The 18,597-nt window shown below is 39.5% G+C and overlaps 1 long non-coding RNA gene across 3 annotated transcripts; it reads right to left on the bottom strand.

Annotated features, from left to right (window-relative positions):
* Positions 1–9,778: 9,778 nt before the first annotated feature.
* On the bottom strand, positions 9,779–17,839 carry LOC133270003 (uncharacterized). Of its 3 annotated transcripts, XR_009743640.1 has the most exons (5): positions 17,709–17,839; positions 16,222–16,326; positions 14,438–14,676; positions 13,040–13,071; positions 9,779–9,876 (listed from the first exon to the last, which is right to left on the bottom strand). It is a non-coding gene; the product is annotated as an uncharacterized LOC133270003 (long non-coding RNA). The 3 variants fall into 3 exon arrangements; XR_009743639.1 differs by lacking the exons at positions 9,779–9,876; positions 13,040–13,071 and adding an exon at positions 13,124–13,856; XR_009743638.1 differs by lacking the exons at positions 9,779–9,876; positions 13,040–13,071 and having other exon boundaries at positions 13,896–14,676.
* Between the last annotated feature and the right edge of the window lie 758 nt (positions 17,840–18,597).

The raw sequence follows: 18,597 nt of genomic DNA, 5'->3' as shown, positions 1-18,597 counted from the left end.
CTGGTGACATTTCAGATGGCAGTCTTAGAGGGACTCGGGAGTAGCTCTGTTATTATTATGGCCTAGTGATTTTCAGAATTAGAAGGAATAAGGTGTTGTTTCTCATCCCAGTATTACAGAGGGATTACAGTTTATTCAGGAGGTATTCAAAGCTTCTCAATCTTTAATCAACAAACTACCAAACTGTTTAAAAAAACCTAAGGTTTATCTTATGAAAGATTAATTTTTTGTTTCCAAACAAGTAAAAAATAGGTTAGATTTTGAATACATTAATTTACTATTTTTATCTTTCCTCATTTAGAATGTTTCCTTGCCTGTGCAAGCAGAAATGTGGGGTTTTCTGTCAATGATGGTTGTGTTAGTTGTAGTAGTTTCATGGATTGTGTTCTAACATCTAATCCTATGAGCTACACATTGTGAAACCCTTACAAAATGTCACTTCATAACTCTGACAAATGTACTTTCTCAAGTCCAGGAGTTAATCTAAATTTCTCTTGAAATCAGTCAGACATGTATACATGCCTTTTACAGACCTGCAGTGTGTATTTTACATTTCCTAGGCTAAATGTTTTCATATATAAGAGGAAGACGGAAGGAAGAATTCTGAAGAAACAGAATTTTATTTTAGCTTTACTTGGATCACAGATTTCTTCTGTTTTTCCAACAACTGTTTTGTAACTGTCACTTTCCTGACCCCCCAAACCACACAGACAAAAACCCCCTGTTATACCAACAGTATATTTCAATTCTACTGTAAGGCAGCATTTGCCACAAAGATGTAGGGGTTTGGCTGGGTGATTAACCTAGCTGGACAGCAGATCACTGCACAGAACTGCAGACCAGAAAGATTTGGATCAGGATTTCTTGGGGCTTCATCCAGTACCTACCACCTACAGCATAACAAATTATACCAACCTCAGAATGGGCTGCCGATGCACTTACTAGTCTATCTGGTAGAACAGAGAATCCTAGGTAAATTATAGGTAATATTTAACTATCCTTTCTGAGCAAAACATAAGATTCATCCGTGTTCTAGCTGCACCTATAAAGAAAACATTGGATGTAGGGCAGTAGTGACTTACCCACCAAGAACTGCGAACAGGGAATGCATTAAATAATTAAGGAAATAAGCTGGGGGGTGGGGGAGAAGTAGAAATAGGAATCTAAGTACTTAGAAATAATTGTCCCTTTGGCCCAGACCCATAGTAGGTGGACATTTGCATAAATCCACTTACGTCTCTATTTAATCTCTAGAAGCTCTTACTTGATCACTCTGTGCCGCTGCACTTAGCACAGCCAAAAGGAAACAAATTTGATAAGTGTGTTTTGTGGGAAAGCTCAGCAATTCCATAGTTCACAGAGCAAACAGGGCTTTTAAAGGGCTTTCATGAAATGCACTGATGTAGCAGTTACAACACACCGATCCTCCTAACTGTGGAAGAGCCACACCCTGCAGCAGTGACAAAGACAAGCGCACACTTTCATGTTGCCACTTGCAGACCAAGCTAATTGCATGAGCACCCTGCAATCCTCCCTGTGATGTGTTCATTAACCTGAAAGAGTGAAAAAGGAGATTTACTAATGCCAACAAGTTTTCATACTTCTGTTTGGATGGAAGAGGCTGACTGAAGACTCAGAGGGTTATCCAAGACAGTTGGTCATAGATGAGCAAATGATCAGTTTCTCCAGGATTAAGTTTTAGTGCTATCACGCATCTGAATACTGCAAAGTTAGCTCGTAACATAAGAACTGTGGACGGAGGCAGCTTCCAGCCCTTTGTCTGGGCGACTCCTGCCCAAAGTAAATGTACTGAGACTGTGCATGTTTTGGAAGGTGATGCTGTGTAGCAGGAAGACCTGAGAAACACTCTCACCTCTCAAACTGCTCAGGAAAGCATGTGTACTTCTGAGGCAGAGGCTGTGGAGTCAGCCACAGACAGACTTGGGAAGCTCTAGTCCTTGCTTGCCCTTTAAATACTGTTGTTGGCGAGAATAAGCAGGATTTGGGTATTTAGGTCTCAAGTAAAGAATTAGCATTTTGACACATATAAAGTATTTCCTTAAAATCGGGGTCACTAAAGGCTTTAGAATTTTCTGTGCACACAGACCATGAAGAATGTCCTGGTGACACCAAGCAGGGGACTTGGAACCACTTCCACTTAATCCAAAAGCCAGTTTACACAATCCTCTTCCAGCCTCTGACACTCCTACCCATTCAAATATTACACTGCAAAAACAAACAGCTTTACTAAACTCATCACTGTTTTCATATGGCTGTTGAGGAACATCAAACTGATCTAATATAGCACATCATTCATGGTCTATAATCTGTATTTGATAACCCAAACTGCTTCAATAATTATCTGCTTCAATTTTATAGACTTTGTAAAAAACAACACTGCAGATACAGCATGGTATTTGGAAATCTCAAACTCCTGAGATTTTACAGGGCAAACAAAAGTCAGTTTACAGAAAAAAATCTATCTCCAAGTAAGAATGTCAAATACATGAAAGTCATGGCAGTGTAAGTATTTTATTGCCATTTGTTCAAAGTTATTCTTTCATGTCAGCTGCCAGCCTGTTAGTATGAACCAAGTAAAGAAAACCCGGTACAGTTTGGCGACCTGACATTCTCTCGGGGCATTATGTATGCCTTGTATAAAATGCTAAGCATGATGCCAGTACCTCTATATTAGGTAGCAAGGAATAAAAAAATCATCTGATCAAACCCCTGTAAATAATGGGTGTCTTTACAAACTCTGTGCCTGAAGGCACACTTACTGACTTGGGTCACAAAGGTTTTACCTTTGTTTCTGGTATTTTTGCGGCATGCTAGGGCCAGCTGTGGTAAGTATAAAGCAGTGGGAGACTTCTCATGAACTCTATGTAAAACCGATCAGGCTTGAAGTAAGGCAAACAACTGCTTGCCACTGAACATTCCCAAAAGAAAAATGAGGACTGGCTTGTTCATATTCCCAAGCTCAGAAAAGATGTTTCCAAGCTGTTTCCAGCAGGGAAGATGGAACTCTGATTTACTGAAATTTTGACTTACAACAGTTCCACACAATTTTCCTTCTTCTCCCTAAAATACCGCATGAATAAAGCAGACTTAAAAGTGCCCATTCATGTAGAGGCTGTTGGGAGAGCCATACTTCATAGAGAATGTGTTAAAGAAGAAATGTAAGCACCATCTTCCTTGCAATTAAGACACCTCACAGAGACCAGAATACTTGAAATATAAAAAAAAAGAAAAACAAACAGAGGCAAGAACAACAGTGAGAAAAGTAACGCAATTAGTATTACCTGTGCTATAACAGGATGGGCAAGCTTGCCATCCCTAGGCCATTTCCATTTTCTGACCATTTCTTCACCCTTATTAGTCAGCAGACCTCCTTCCTGATTAAACATCACTGTTATAATGTTGCTGTAAACAAGCAAAAATATGAAACCTGTTTTTCCTGGTGCATCTCGGTAAAGCCTAAGTAATACAAGCAGATCTCTCTGATCTACGAGTCTTTAATTAAAAAGCCACTTTGCATATATGCTCCTTCATCAAGCTTTTCGCACGCTACAGGCCTGTGAGGCAGGTATAATTATCCGGGTGATAAAGAGTCAGGTTAAATTCTTGGCTTTATCATTCAAATTTAAAAGGAACTGGTATCAAATGGTGTGATTTTAATGCTATTTCCACTTACTAGTACATTCCTAGGAGCAATGAACCACTTCACTGTAAATTTAAAGGAAGAAACAGATGCAGTGAAATGGCATGTAAATGCCATTCACCTATAAGCCTTCAGCAGACAGTTTCAGGAACATTTTAATGTTCCTATCCTTAATATTTCTTAAGAATAATATGTATTCTGATGCTTATTTTATCTACCCATAAGTAAATAACTCTTGGTGACCTGCAGAGAGACATAAATTTTGAACACAGAAAAGTCCTCAGATCATCAAAAAAGTGGGGTTTCTAAAGTGGATTCTGTGTGTTGATGGTCTTCCCTGAACATAGGGGATTGGAGAATTTGGGTGTTTATTGTTTGAACTACCAGGGATAGTACTGGGTTTGCTAGTTTTTTCTCACAACTTCATTGAGTTTTGAATAAAAGATACATTTTTCTTGAGTTTCCACTGTGTTTTGAAAAGTAAATACATACACATTAAAAAGGACAAAGCAAGAAGGACCAGGAATCCTGAGATTTAATATTTGCACTTCTTATTTTCATGTGGTTTACTTGCATTTTCATAATGTAAAATTAGCCAGTGTAGGTAAATCTGCTTGGTTTTGGTGCAGAAAAAATATGGACTCAGTCAGAGATTCGTGTGATCAGACAAAAGCCATTTATTACAGAGCATCAATCCTTTTTATACTGTTTCTCTGTATCTGCTTACAATAGCTTGCTGTATTATAATCGGATACATTTATTATAATAGGATACATTTCCTTGTAACACAGAGCAACTATGGTTACATTTACAATAGCTTGCTGTATAATATTTGGATACATCTACAATAGCTCGCTGTAGTATAATTAGATACATGTTCAATAGTTTGTTGCATTATGACTGGATACATATACAATAGCTTAGTATATTATACTTTGATACATATTCTTGCAGCACACAGCAACAAGTAACAATTAATCAAATAAGCATATGAGAACTTAACCTTTAAAACTTGCTAACAGTCCACTATTTTGTATCTTAGCACAGCCCAGTTTCTTCTTATCTTGCTTGTACTGTTACTTTTGCTTTTTTACCCATGTCTTCCTTCATCCTCGGTTCATGTCGAGCTCCATGTAGGCACTTGCTGACTTGGGAACGTGGCCATTCTTTGCTAAAAATCCGTCCACATGGTTTGATTTCATATCCTAATTGAGAATTGTTTAAAATGTTGGGGGGTATTTTGGACTCCTAGGTTATTTTTACTTTTTCAATAAACAAGGGATGACTCCTTCACTAGCTATGATGGCACTGAACTCCATTTAAAGTCATTTTATGCAAAAGCTGAACAATCCTTCTCTGCACAGCTCCAGTCAAGCATATTCCTCCAATCCCAAGAGCTCGCTCAGGATGGTAAGCCAATCAATGTGACTTCTTTAAAAATGAAGGCAGATGCGAGTTAATGTGTCCCTCATTTACCTACCTTTCCTCTCTTCAGGGCGTGACATTCTGATCCCAGATGTCTTGGGTACTCCAAAGTCACTGAAGGAGCATTAAAGCGGAAAAATAAAAAGACGGTGCTGTAAGCAGGAATCAATGATAATCTTTGTGCACATCATGTAAAGGTGCAGAGACATACATGGAGAGATATAAACAGATAGTAACATTATCCAGAAAAGAACTGTTGATGTTCAGTTTACATGGTCCTGTGGGCCTGAAACTTCAGAGGACATCACTTGTATGCTTGCTTTTCCCCCACAAGTGGGGATCTGCTCTGTACAACTGCATTTGAGTTATTGAGAAAATCAGTGTCCATCCTGCAGCTTTTGTTAGACAGGTTTTTAACAACAGATGTTATCTATGCTCCTTTAGATAGGAGACCCACCCACAAAAGAAAGAAAGCTGTATAGAAGGATAAGTATCCAAGCAAATACTTGCAATTGTTTCAACAAGATGGTGTAACACAAACCTGGGAGAATAAATGAAACCCAGTGAAAGAAACAGAACCAAGATGAAAATGTAAAACCATGAGCAACACTTTCCTTACATTTTTTCTTAAAAGATTTTCCTTAAAACATGCATCTAACTATGACCTAATGAAGACAATTACTGTCTTCATTTCTATCCTTATTAAAAACAGATCACAGAAAATGGAGCTGGAAGGGACTTGCAGAAGTCACTCAGATACATTTAAATAGAGGAAGAGGCCAAGCAACTGCAAATACTTGGTGGTGGCGAGGCACAGTGATCTCAGGTCTTTGTTGTGTGTAAATTATTCCGGATTAGGTTGGTAGCTCCACTATCTACATAAAGTCACACCAAAATTATTTTTAATACAGAAAATAATAATGATGATCAGACAGTACATAGAACAAATGGCATCTAATCTTTTTTACAACCAGTATAATGCACTGCATTGTGAGGCACTAAGAAGTGGCAGGAATGAAAGGAGGAAGAGGGTATCTGCATTTTTTCTGTGTGGAGTATTTATTTGGAGCTCGTCACACATTCAAGGCAGCCAGAAGGCTGGCTCCCAATTGCCTGCTGTCTCCTTTGCAAATTTTCTAGTAAGCCAAAGTGCATCCTGTCCTCACAGCATGGGTTTTACAAATGGGAAATTCAAATTTCAAAGTGATGTCTGTCTAGCTTAGCAATTTAGATAACAGTGCTTTGGGGTTGCTTGAAAAAATGGTGACATTTGATTTCCTAGAGGGGATTTGTAGAGGCAACAAGTTCCTTCACCTCCACCTGACCTGCAAACAAGATGGAAGGGGTGTTTTTCATCTTCCCACACATGTAGATGTCAATCTCCTCCATCTACCTACCTGTCAGGAAGACAAATGCTACCATGTCCAAAAGGGGTGAAAGTTCCGATAACAGAGTGATCTGGAGAAGGGCTAAATATGTTGGTATAAACCCCCTCACATGGGAGATTGCACTGGCTTTGGCAAACAGCAAGATACTCAGAAGGATAGCTAAAATGAGAGTCAAGGAGTTAACTTATTATCATTCTCCAGTTATGCAGCTTCTGTTAAATTCCCCTGCAGAGAACATGGGCACTATCAGCTCTATATCCTGGGTATTATGTCCAGGTGCATGTGGGTAATTGAAGCTACTAACCCAGCCATCTCCTTCCTTGAATAAGTGGGCTGGGAGGGATGGAGGATGGGCAGAGCTCTCAGGACCAAATCCACTCACTTGACTAAGCTAACATGGCTGGTACATGCCAAAAGTGACCTTTGTGGGAGCAACATATGAATTAGAAACAAGTTCATGAAGCACAGTATCTTTGGTGTTTTTCACTGTGCTGAACCTAGAGCTGTTCCTAATCCAGTCTGATGACTGATAAAGTGATACTGTTCAAGACAAGATTATACTTTAAATGGATTCCAGTGTGACACCATGAACTTGTAATTGCATTTTTCATTCCAGAATATTTCTTTCTGAGGCACGTCCACCCACCTGACATATACTGGGCTTTGTTGTTATAATCTGACTACCTAGCTATACCTCTGGTACTATAAAGTCTGACAAGAAATTAACATTTTCATGTAGCCAAGTCTTGGAAGCTGTTCAGCTACACATTAAGTCTGAGTCTTTCCTCTGTAGAAGTCCTCCCCCTACCTCTCACACTCCTGCCAGAATTCACACTCTTGCTAGAATTCACATGTGTTCCGTAAACAAAAAGCATATTAAATGAAAGATGAGCCGTCGTTCAGCCCGTAGTGCAGTTTTCCCCATACTGTGCCTGCTTTCTTGACCACTGGGATCTGAGGTTTGCCATATGTCAGCCCTGGTGCAACAGTCATGCTAGTCTGAAACTTCGGTGTCTTGGAGAAAGCTTCTTCTCTGTGATTACCATAATGCCAGAGAATAATTGATTTGTCAAACTGCACTTCTTTCAGCGTGGATGTCTGCTCTTCTCTGTTCACGAGGGAGAAAAAATTTACACCTCTGATTAGTCTTTATAAGCAGAATCCTCAGGCAAGACTTCCATTAATTTAGACTGAAGTTAGACCTAAGCAGAAAACATGCTTTGATTTGTGAGCTTCTCAGCTGAGATATAAATGATCAAGGTTACTGATTTAGATAGGAATTCAGGCAGCCTCACAAACACCAGAGAACAGCCCCTCGCTTGTTGAATTTGCTACATACATTTCAATGCTTTGTCACTGGACTCAGCCCATGAGTTGCAGTAGAGTGTGGAGGTTCACACTCCTTATCGACCAACATGGCCAGTGTGAGTGACTGAAAATTTCTGATAGAAATCAAGGCAATATTTTTGTCTTCAAGCCAATATTTCTTGCTGTTTCAACTTTGCCATAAAATATTACACATTATAAACTTTTTGCTCACTAGGCTAAGCATAAATATTCAAGAACACTAAGCCAATTCTCATGGCACTGACACAGGAGTCTGGCGACAGCATCAGGGGATAAGCAGCAGCATTTTACCTCCAACCTGATGGGCCAACAGGGTCTGCAAATCCTGCAAACATGCTCAGGTCCTGTGAAAGGGAGCACTTTCTTTGTAGTGAGACCCTATGACCCTATTTCTGGCATAAAGGTTATGCCAGAAATTAAATAAGATGACTGCAAAGCTTTTGGGAACAGTAATACGGTAGACCTCAGAATATTTGCACCACAGAGAACCACAGCTATCCCCACTGTTTGAAAGAACTCTATCCAGTTCTTAACAATTGCAGGCTGGGGTGTAACAAAACCCAGAATCCAGGAAGACAAATAACAGATACATTTCACAGTGTTCTCTAAAATAGGCAATTCTAAGACATGGTATGTCTCATGGGTGAGGAGACAACAGCACTCATTCAAATAATCAGAAAATGTTATTTTTCCAGTATAAGATCAAATATTAAGCTTTTTCATTGCTTTTCTTTTTCTTGACTTCACAAGTTATATAGCTAGTGGAGGGTGACATACAGAACTTGGTCAAAAAATGCAAACTCCAGTTTTAGCTGCAGCATCAGTTATTTTAGATTTTGGGCTACTCAGCTCCTCAAGGAATAAAGCAGTGATAATAAACCATTCCACAATGAAGAATATGCTAGGGTACTATATTGTACAATGCACAATACATTGTAGCATATACACTCTTACACACTGAAAACTGCTTGATTTTATACAGCCACTAGCTCCTAAGCCTTTCATTATGAATCACAATTCTTCACCTTAGCTACAATACTGATCTTATTAAATCTGAGTATGTTTATAATTTTGCCAGTGTACAGGAACTGTCAGTTAAATAGCAGGATACTTAACAGGATGAAATTCAGAAACTGTGCTGCAGATATCAAATTATGCAGGTTAACTTTAATAACTGTCCTTGTAAGTAATTAATGCTTATAATTAGTTACCAGAGATGTTTTTTTCATTTAAACCTAGCCTGCTTTATGAATTCCAGTACTTCTTCCTCAGAGAATTGACCAGGCAGAGTAAATCCTACCTATTTCTGACATCTTCTTCATCCCTTGAACTATTTTAGCACTAGAGTTGGTACTCAGCGGATGGCTGATGTATTTTGAAGCTACCATACATTTTAAACACAGGGCCAGTTCTCCATGAGAAGCCTCAGGGATGTTAAGGCTATCTTGTGCTATGTAAAAATAGAAGGCTTAAGTATAAGCAGCATAAAGAAGTATAAAAGCCTGACTCTTTCTGATTGCCAATATATTATGGCAATCCTCCTTCAAGCCCTGGCAGGGCAACAGGCTACAGATCACAGCAAAATATCAGAATGCAAAATAGTTTTCATAGACCACGGTTTCTTTTGCAAAAGATATTCAAACAGTTTTTTGCAACTAATGAAAGTTTATCTATTGGCAGACTAAACATTATCAGAAAATATGATCTCACCACTGGTCCCTGAAAAAGTCTCTGTTGAGATAATTCTTATCTTCCAGTGGCTAAAATAAAAGTGTATGTTTCTCTTTCATGAATAGTGAAATGTCAAACAGAACTCCAGGAGTTTCCAAAGCAATAATGCACTGCAGACTAGCGTGTTGGTTTGGTTAAGTGGTCTCACATAATCTATCTGTTTTCTACATCATTAAAACATTTATTGTAATTTTGCTTATGGAAGTAGAAACCTCTGATTGTTAACTTCGCTGTGAATTTGTTCTAACCTCTCCAGTGTCTGCACAGAAAGCAGCTTCTGGTGAAGATCTTCAGAATTTGATTCAGAATGTTGGAGAATCCAACCTAGAGAAAAAGAATGAGAGATTAGAATTAGCTGCATAAGTAAACACTGATGTTAATGTCAGTCCTGGTCTACGGCATCTGCCAATATAAAGTAAGGTTCATTCATACGAATACAAAGTACTGAAGCTTTCAAAATATCCTTCTAAAATGAACAGATTCTCTGCCGTAAAAAATACAATGGGAGAAAGAGGGAATGTGCATTTTAGGTGTCTTCAACGGAAAAATAGAAAATTATGTTTAGGAAGAAGATGGGCATCCAGAAAAATGGATTATTGGTTTGAACTAGATGATCTTACGGTCCTTTCCAAGCCTAACTATTCTATGATTCTATGATAGACACTCATATGAACTACTTCTCACATCAGCCACAGGCACTGTTTGATTTGTGTACAGCCCAGGATCACTGCTGAGAAAAGATGCAGGTAACACAGTCTCTAATTATTCTCAGCAGCACTCTGGAGAAGTAGCTGAAAAATTAAGCCATGCATCACTTTCAGAAACAGGAGCACAGAATTCTTTTAGCATGCATTTCTGTAAGATGCCTATTGTTGCAGTTGCAGCTGCACTACAGCAGGTAGATTTTACTTAGATTCACATTTGCAGCATTTGTGGATGATTTCAGAAGTCTTGGGGAAGCATGGAGGAAGGCGTTTCTTAACTTCTGGGGATCCTCAATTATTCTCAGTCCATTTTCTAAAAAGGTGAGAAGGCCCAAGATGAATGGTCAGGATGTGACCTCTATACAGTTTGAACACTTTCTGATTATTATCAAGAAATCAGATTACTTGATAAGAAAGTGAAAAAGAGGTGATAAAAAATGGCTACAGACATAGACTGCTAGAGAATGGCCCAAACAATTGTTAAAATTAATGCAAGGAATCTCAGATTACTTAGATTTATTGCTTCACTATGAACAAATTGAAGAGCAAGTTGGTCAGAAACAAGAACTCAGTGGGTTAGAATTGCACTCAGAGAAATGCATAACCTATTGCTTGGTATTCCCTTCACCAAATAAATAATAAACCTGTGATGACAGACTGAACAAATGGAAGCTCTCAAGAAAGGGCAGGGACAGTTCGGTGAAAGCTGGTTGTCTCAACCCTTTAGGTGTCCATCTGTGACTAAGGAAACTCCAACTGCGGCCTGACAATAGAGTGCACTAGCAGAGTCACTGGTGGAGTGATGAAGGGAAGTGTGCATGATCTTGAGATCACTGAGACTGCAGAATAAAAGGGCTGCCTGTGAGCACAAGAGCTAAAGGTGGAATCAATACTCTTCCAAACTTAATAGCTCAGAGACATCAAGAGCATGCAGCTCTACAGCAAAGCATTTCAGAGATGCTGTTGCTTTGTTACAAGCATAAGAAATCGACTGGCACATTTTCAGAAGACAACAAAAGAGATTGGCCATTCAGTGCTTATATATTTGTTTGTAGAGCTAATCCTCCATGCTAGGATGCTGGCTGTCTCTGCAGCACTTTTAACCTTCACCAGCCAAGGAACTTGCAGTCCTTGTGGCACCTGACCAACTTCATAGCCAGGATTAGCAAAAAAATGCACAAATGTGCTGCCTTTTTTTTTTTCTCCCACATGGCAATGTTCTTAAAGAAATCCAAAAAGAGGTGCAAACTAAGCAGTTCTTCCCTTTAGATCATTAAATTTGTCCATGTTTTAGGCAGAACTGGTATAATGCCTTATGAAGAACTTTTCAGTTAGTGCATTAGAGTTCCCATTCAGAGCAAAATTTATTAAGTCAAATATATGTGGTCCGAGAATTTCCAGCAGGGAAAGGCTTAAAATAATAACCCAAAGCAGTTATTCACCCTGTGTTCTGCTAGCAAAGACCAGTGGACCTGCAGTGGCTATGTAGAAAACCTTGTTGGCAGATGATCAGAGATAATCAGAGAAAGACAGGGCATTTAAAACCAGATTCTATCCAAAATCAAGGGCAGTTATTGCTTGACAGTTACTTCCTCCTCATGCTAATACATACTTTAGTTAATTCAGGCATTCGGAACAGCTGTCAAGGTACTGCATCATTCTAACCACCTCTGCTACAAGCCATCCAGCTCAGCTGCCTGCTACTGTTACCTCTTTCCTCACAAATGTTGGATGAGAGTGAGAAGCCAATTGTGATGGGTGACTGGCCAGCATCATTTTGCACAGTAGGAGCTAGACAGGAAGAAAGCAGAGTGCAATGCTTATGATCATACATGCAAAGGTAAGTCAGCTTTCAAAAACATAAACCCAAAGATTATTCTTTTTTTAAAAAGAGGGAGACTGCAGTAGCACCTGGACACCTGAAAAAGGCTTGACTCAAACCTATGGTTCTGCACTGAGATTAATGACACTTGCTTAACGAAATGCTCTGGATGCAAGTTTTTTTTTTACTGGTGCAATATGTTCTGACTATATCACTCACCTTGAAAGAGGAGACTAAAAATGCTTTGATAAATGGTTTGAAACATTGCCCAGTTTCACCGGCTTTGTTCTTCTAAGTGTTTTTACCTCTTGCTTCAGCTGCAAAGCTATTTCATCATGTCTTAAAAGGATGCTTTGCAGAGAGCTGCAATATAACAAGCTATAAAGTGGAGCATGCGGCCTACCCATACGAGAGAGTAGTCTTAACAGAAAGTGCTTTTTTCCCTTTTGTGGCCAAACATTACAACATAGCACATTTACCCAGCACAAAGTTACCCTTACTTCCTAAAGGCGTGTTTGATGCTGTCTCAAGTTTTCTTTTTTCCTTTCTAGTGCAGGCTGGTAGAGCAGAGGCTTGTTTTCTCCTGGATCTCATACTTTTTTACACTAGTGACTTCTGGTGCCATTTATGGTAATCAACCTCCTCAGCAAGTTCTCTCCAGCTACAGGTTAGCACATTCACAAGCCTCTGAGGGAAACCAGCCTCATACCTAGCAAGGAGCTACAACTTCTCTCCCAAGTTCTTGTAACACTTTGTCAGCCACAGATTTATTCAACATGTTCAGTGGCGAGTCCTCATCTGCTTGTGGGATCAAAGATGTTTGGGAGATCTTTGGGTTTGAGTCCTCTGTAGTGGTTTTACACATGGAGTGACAAGACACTTGTCACAAAACTGGGTGGGTTTTTGTTTTCTTGTAATTTTATTGTTTAAGAAACTGTCTTCATGCCTTTTTCACACTCACCTGTACAGATGGCACTATTGCCTTCAATTGGGCTGAGGAGAAAGAAAAGCTGTATCAAGCGAGAGCAGTGACAGTTGAAGAACAGAGACCTGTTAGCTTTGCTGCCTGAAACATACATGGACAGGCTGGCAGTGCTCCCTTTCACAGCTGAGACTGAGCTACATTTTTTCCCAAGAAGACTCCCAGCTCAAGCTCAGAAATACCTGTGCAGAGCAGCACCAGGAGATTTAGTGCAGCCACTGCCAAACCAGTGAGCCTCTGCACTGACAGTGTATGCTTTAGATTATGCCTGCTGAAGTGCAATGTAATGTAATGTAACATGCTGATTGGTTTCTTCTCTCCTATGTAAAACCATTTTCTCTTGCCTCCATAAAATGGCAATCAAATAAATCCGAAGCTTTGCCTTTTTAGACATGACATGCAAAAGACCTTTAGGTGTAATGAAATTTTTAAGTGTCTAAAGAAGTCTTCTCCAGCAACTGCTGATTCTACATACCCATTTTCTGTTTTGGGAGGGTGTTTTTTTCAGTTTGAGAACACTGATCTTCCATAATTGTGAGAGGGCAATCTTTATTTTAGTTTAATTGGAGGACTGCCAATGTGGAAAATTTATTAACAAGTTTTTTAGGAGTTTTAAAATCTAAAATACAAAGAAATTTTACCAAAAAGAAGTCTTAGTCCTCAAGTCTTTAACCACACACAAGTTTAGCTGTAACCGCATGGTTACCCTGCTCCAGTTTCAGTGGTAGCTTCTTACACTCTTGAAGTAATGTGCACACAAACATGTTCATAGATGGAAACAACCTGGAGTAAACTTCTGAAATTCTAAAGCAAGGTAGGCAAAAGAAACAAACAAACAAATCAAAACAAAAAAAACCAACAAAAACCAAACCAGTTTAAAGCAAACGGGATGAAACCTGAATTTAAAACCCAGCTATCCAGAGACGACCCACCCCAGAGGAATGCTGTGAACACCAGTTCCAAATTCATTAGTCAGTAGACATGAACTTCATGAAATACACAGACCTCTGCACCTGCCAATGTTGCCGTTGTTCAGTTCACACCAAAACAGTGAACAAGGTTATTATGTGGCATTCTTTAACTAACTGCTCACGGTTTTTATGTTAAATATATTAAACTCATAAAATGCTGACAGCAGAAGTGAACATCAGGTTCTACACCTCAGAGAATTAGGTATAGGACATTGTCACCTTCTCACTTGTCTCCCTCTGCTCTTACTGCATGGCAGGGTGCCAGTTCTGGTCATGTGCCTCCCCCATCTCTCCTGTTCTGCCTTGGCCACATCTACCGTGGGACTCCTTTTTGTACCTTCTCTGGAAAACTAGTTGACAGAATCTTCCCTGCTCTCACCACTACTGGTGTCACACTATTTATCACCTGGGAGTAAAGCCAGCAAGAAGATCTGCAGTGAAATATGAAGACAATTCTGGTATCTTCTTGCCTTTCTCTTTAATCCTACATCTACAAAAAAATGAATGTTTCCAATGTAAGATTGGAAGAGGTGTTCAGGGAAAGAGGAAAGTAGAATGCACTGTATATAAAAGAAATACCTGGTCAAAGAAATACACAGGTCCTGCCCCCAGTGCTGCAGCTGTAAGCATTGCTTCTATTACTCCCTAGAATTAAGAAGGGGTGGAAGACCCCACAGGAAAATAGTTATGTCAGCAGGCTCTGAGAAAGAAACAGTCTATGTTTTTTTATACTAACAGTGAAGCTGAGGAATTACTTTCTGCATGAGGCCTTGAAAATCTGCTTCAAATAATACAAGAACCAGCACTACATGAACGGGAATACATTAATGCATCTGAGGATTAGATTATATGAAGTTGATTACAAACCTGAAGACCAAAATACCAGGTTTTGATATTTTAGGTTCATACTACTCTAAACTAGTATTTTCATGAGATAAGGCCTGCAATTATTTCTGAGAATAGGCAATGTCTCAGTTTGCTATCTGAAAAAGACCACTGCTTTCATCTGCAGTTACAATTCAGTGAGTACACCAATAAATGTGCTTTTACTTAAAAAAAAAAAGGAGGTTTTATGACTATGATAAATATAAAAAATTTGTTTGAAAGATACCAGTGTGGGGACCTTTGTGCAACCTTCCACCCCCTACCAAGACTGCACACAGGCACAGAGGTATACTATGAGAGAGATGCTCACTGTAGCACATCCTCCTGCACATATCTGCATACACGCCTAATGCACTAGTTCCTAATCACAGAAATACAGAGTCTTTTTGAAGCACTAGTCCAGATAATGGTTTGCTCAGTTTATGTGAACCTTGTAACTTAAAAGCAATCTTAAAAATGAGCTTCAGAGGACTTACTTTTCTATTTCACAGCATGAATCTATTCATGTGAACTGAAAAGCACTTGCTTTGTCCCAGTCTGAATGCCCAAACAGCAGTCTGTGCTTCTCAAGGTGACTTTCAGAAGCAAGAGAGATGAAATTTGCTTCTTTCTGGAAGCACTCATTGCATCCTTTGAAAACCTGTCCTCCAAAGGGCACAGATGTTGTGACACTAGCTGATAAGAGCCAGTATGCTTGGTTTATGTCTGACAGGGTGTAATCAAACTAGTGTTTAGTTAAAAAAAAAAAAAAAAAAAATTGCTAAGGAGTGTGGAAAGAAGTTCACAGCGAATAGGGTTAAATGTGGATTTTTTGGCTGCTTTTGTCACCTCTTAACTTCAATTTAGCTACTTCATCTAGATTTTAAATATCATCTTAAAGAAGGTTTCAGAATTAGGGAAACCTTTACCCTGCTCATGTTAATGAAGATACTTTTCGGTTACAGCTATCATTCCCACAGTAAATGGTATGGGTGTTGACGGCTGAGGAAATACAAATGTCCTCTGCTCTCAGCAATTGGTGAGGCGGAATATTTCTTCTTCTAGAGTTCATAAGACATATCTGCTCTCACGCAAGAAACATTTTCTTTGTCTACATCCAGGTTTTAGGCCTGATATTCTAGTCACAGAAATTGTCCTATTGACTTCAGTGGATTTTCAGAGCTCAGTACGGGCTATGAGATTTAGCCCTAAGCTAGGAAAAAAAGAGTATTAAAGTGTCATAAACACACAAACAATGGCATCAGTCCCAGAAATAAAACCAGAAACAAATACAATATCCCTCTGATCAACTTGGGACTCATACACCCCTTACTCCCTGGTCATCCTTCCTCCCCTTCTTTCCAGGATAAAACTGCAGCTGTCAGAAACAGCTCCTTCACTCTGTTCCATGCCATTTCTTGATGCATACAGCTTGATAAGAAAACAGAAAACATAACATACCCTAAAAAAGTCTTTTCCTGAAGATCGTAAGTTCTTATGCTAGGAACACCGCGCAATGGGAGCTGCCTCCTTGGAAAAAAATACGAGGTGAATCTCTGTGTTAAGAGTTTTAAGTCCTGCTGCTTAGTTACCAAGTTGTGGACTGCATTCAGCTCTTCCCTCAACTCCCCAGCTACTGCCTGCCTTTGTCCAGGAGGCTGCTTAGGAAATAGGAATAATCACTGTGAGAAAACAAAAAAACCCAGTATTACTCTCCAGCTAAAAATGGTATTCACATGTCTCTTCTGGCCTATGGCCTGTCTGATACTGTCTTCTTATCATGCTGCCTAGTATAGCATGAAATTGAAAAACCTAGCATTCATTAATGTAATGTGTATTAAGTGCTAGGAACAGCTGACTGGCAATAACAGAAGAAGGACAAAATGATCTGAACTGGTAAGGGCATGCTACGAGGTGTGACTCTCTCTCTGCTTCTAAGAGACCAGATACTCTTAAAGGCAGGCAGGTGGGGAACGTGGAATCCAGATGTCAGGCTGCTGATGTTACTGTTTGCTTTGTTAATACAGTCAGTCCAGCTTTTTACTCCCACTTTTTTTTTCACACAGCATTCCTATTTTTGCATCTTAGTTACCATGCTATTACCCTGTTAGCTACCTGTACTCTCTTATATTGAGCATAAAGCTAATTCCAGGTCTAGAAGTAGTGTAACCTGGAAGGTGCTTAACTTTGCTCCATCCAATGTGACGTCTTCTCTGCAAAACTAATGAACAGCTTACATAATGCTTCTGGGTTCAGCTAACAGCACCTCAAACTGCAGAGACACATTGTTAATCCTGCCTCTTCTATCTCACTGCTGGTCTTCTTTTCACTCTGCTAGGTTTCATACATATTCTTTGTTAAGTGAAATGTGACCCCTGTCCACAATTTCTTTACAGGCTACTTTTTTAAGGAAAGGAGGCTTACATAAATGTTAAATTTCAGCCATATTTGCCAGAATAGCACACCCAAAGATAATTATGCCTGAACACACTTTGTGAAAATACGCAGCTGGGTATACGACAGAGGCCCAAGGAAGAGAGACAGACCAAACTCCACTGAACTGTGTGGTAGCAGTCAGCTGGCCAACTGCACACATATTAATACAGTACAAGCCATATCTCTCTCTCCATTGAGCTATCACAGTGATTACAAATGGTGCTGGAGTCATTCTGGGGAAGAAAGAAACAACCCTCTGAGAAAAATGGATTCATTAATTCAGCTGATTACAGATATATTTGTTCTGCTTGTTGCCCTTTTTCCTCTGATGCCCTTATTTCTCATGTCTGCAATCTCTGCACCACATGTATTCTTACCTGCCTTATTTTTCCTTTATCTATTTCTGGTCAGTATTTCTCCTTCCATGTCCCCTTGAGGTTCTGTAGACTTTATGCCCTACTTTATCTATGACTTCAGTTCTAGAGTCAACAAAATCCATAGCCTGGCAACTTGTCTGTTTTGGCACACAGCAGAGCGAAAGGACCAGGAACACAAGCTTGTAGCTCTCCAATCTGTCAAAGGCATCAAATATAGTGAGTGGTAAGAACAGGCTGGTATATGAGAGGCTAACAGATTAAAATCAAACACAGAAGTAGAAACACTGCTATAGAATCTCTCTAGACCATTACAGTGCCCAGTTACAATAAACGTACAACAAAATGGTCGAAGATGACTCAAAACGGAGAATTCAGGGAATATGCTCCATGATGTATTGTCATCCTTGCCTCTGCCAACCACAGAAAAAATCCAAACCAAACAGGTTTTTATATTCCTCTTCTACTTAATTACAAAACTGGAATGGAAAGGAATAAAGAAAAAGTGTCCCAGGCAACCTTAATGCACATACCTTTGTGTCATCCGTTCTCAGTATGAGAAGGGTTATTTCTCCATGGCTCTCTTCAGCAGCTTCAGACAACATCAATTCTGACTGGAGTAAGGGCAACAGAACAGCAGAAAAAAGCAGTTAAAAGAGTTAAATGGCTCACCTGTTCTATTGTGAAAAGTTTATTCTGCTTTACACATAGTAATAGGACCCTCCTACAGGTGGTCCAGTAGCATTAATTGACACTAGCATATAAAAAACATGGTTTAAAGGAGGAATAAGTGGTAATACTGCAATTCCCAACTGCTGGGGCATGTCTCACTGCTCTGAACATGCCTTAAACCCAGAGGAGTCCCACTACCATGAAAGGCACAGCTGGATGT

This window comes from Pezoporus flaviventris, unplaced genomic scaffold (genome assembly GCF_033815535.1).
Source record: "Pezoporus flaviventris isolate CSIRO_AGI_PZ_B2104156 unplaced genomic scaffold, CSIRO_AGI_Pfla_v1 ptg000016l, whole genome shotgun sequence".
Classification (NCBI taxonomy): Eukaryota; Metazoa; Chordata; class Aves; order Psittaciformes; family Psittacidae; genus Pezoporus; species Pezoporus flaviventris.
The sequence above is the reverse complement of the archived record's forward strand: the minus strand, read 5'-3'. Positions and strand labels throughout refer to the sequence as shown.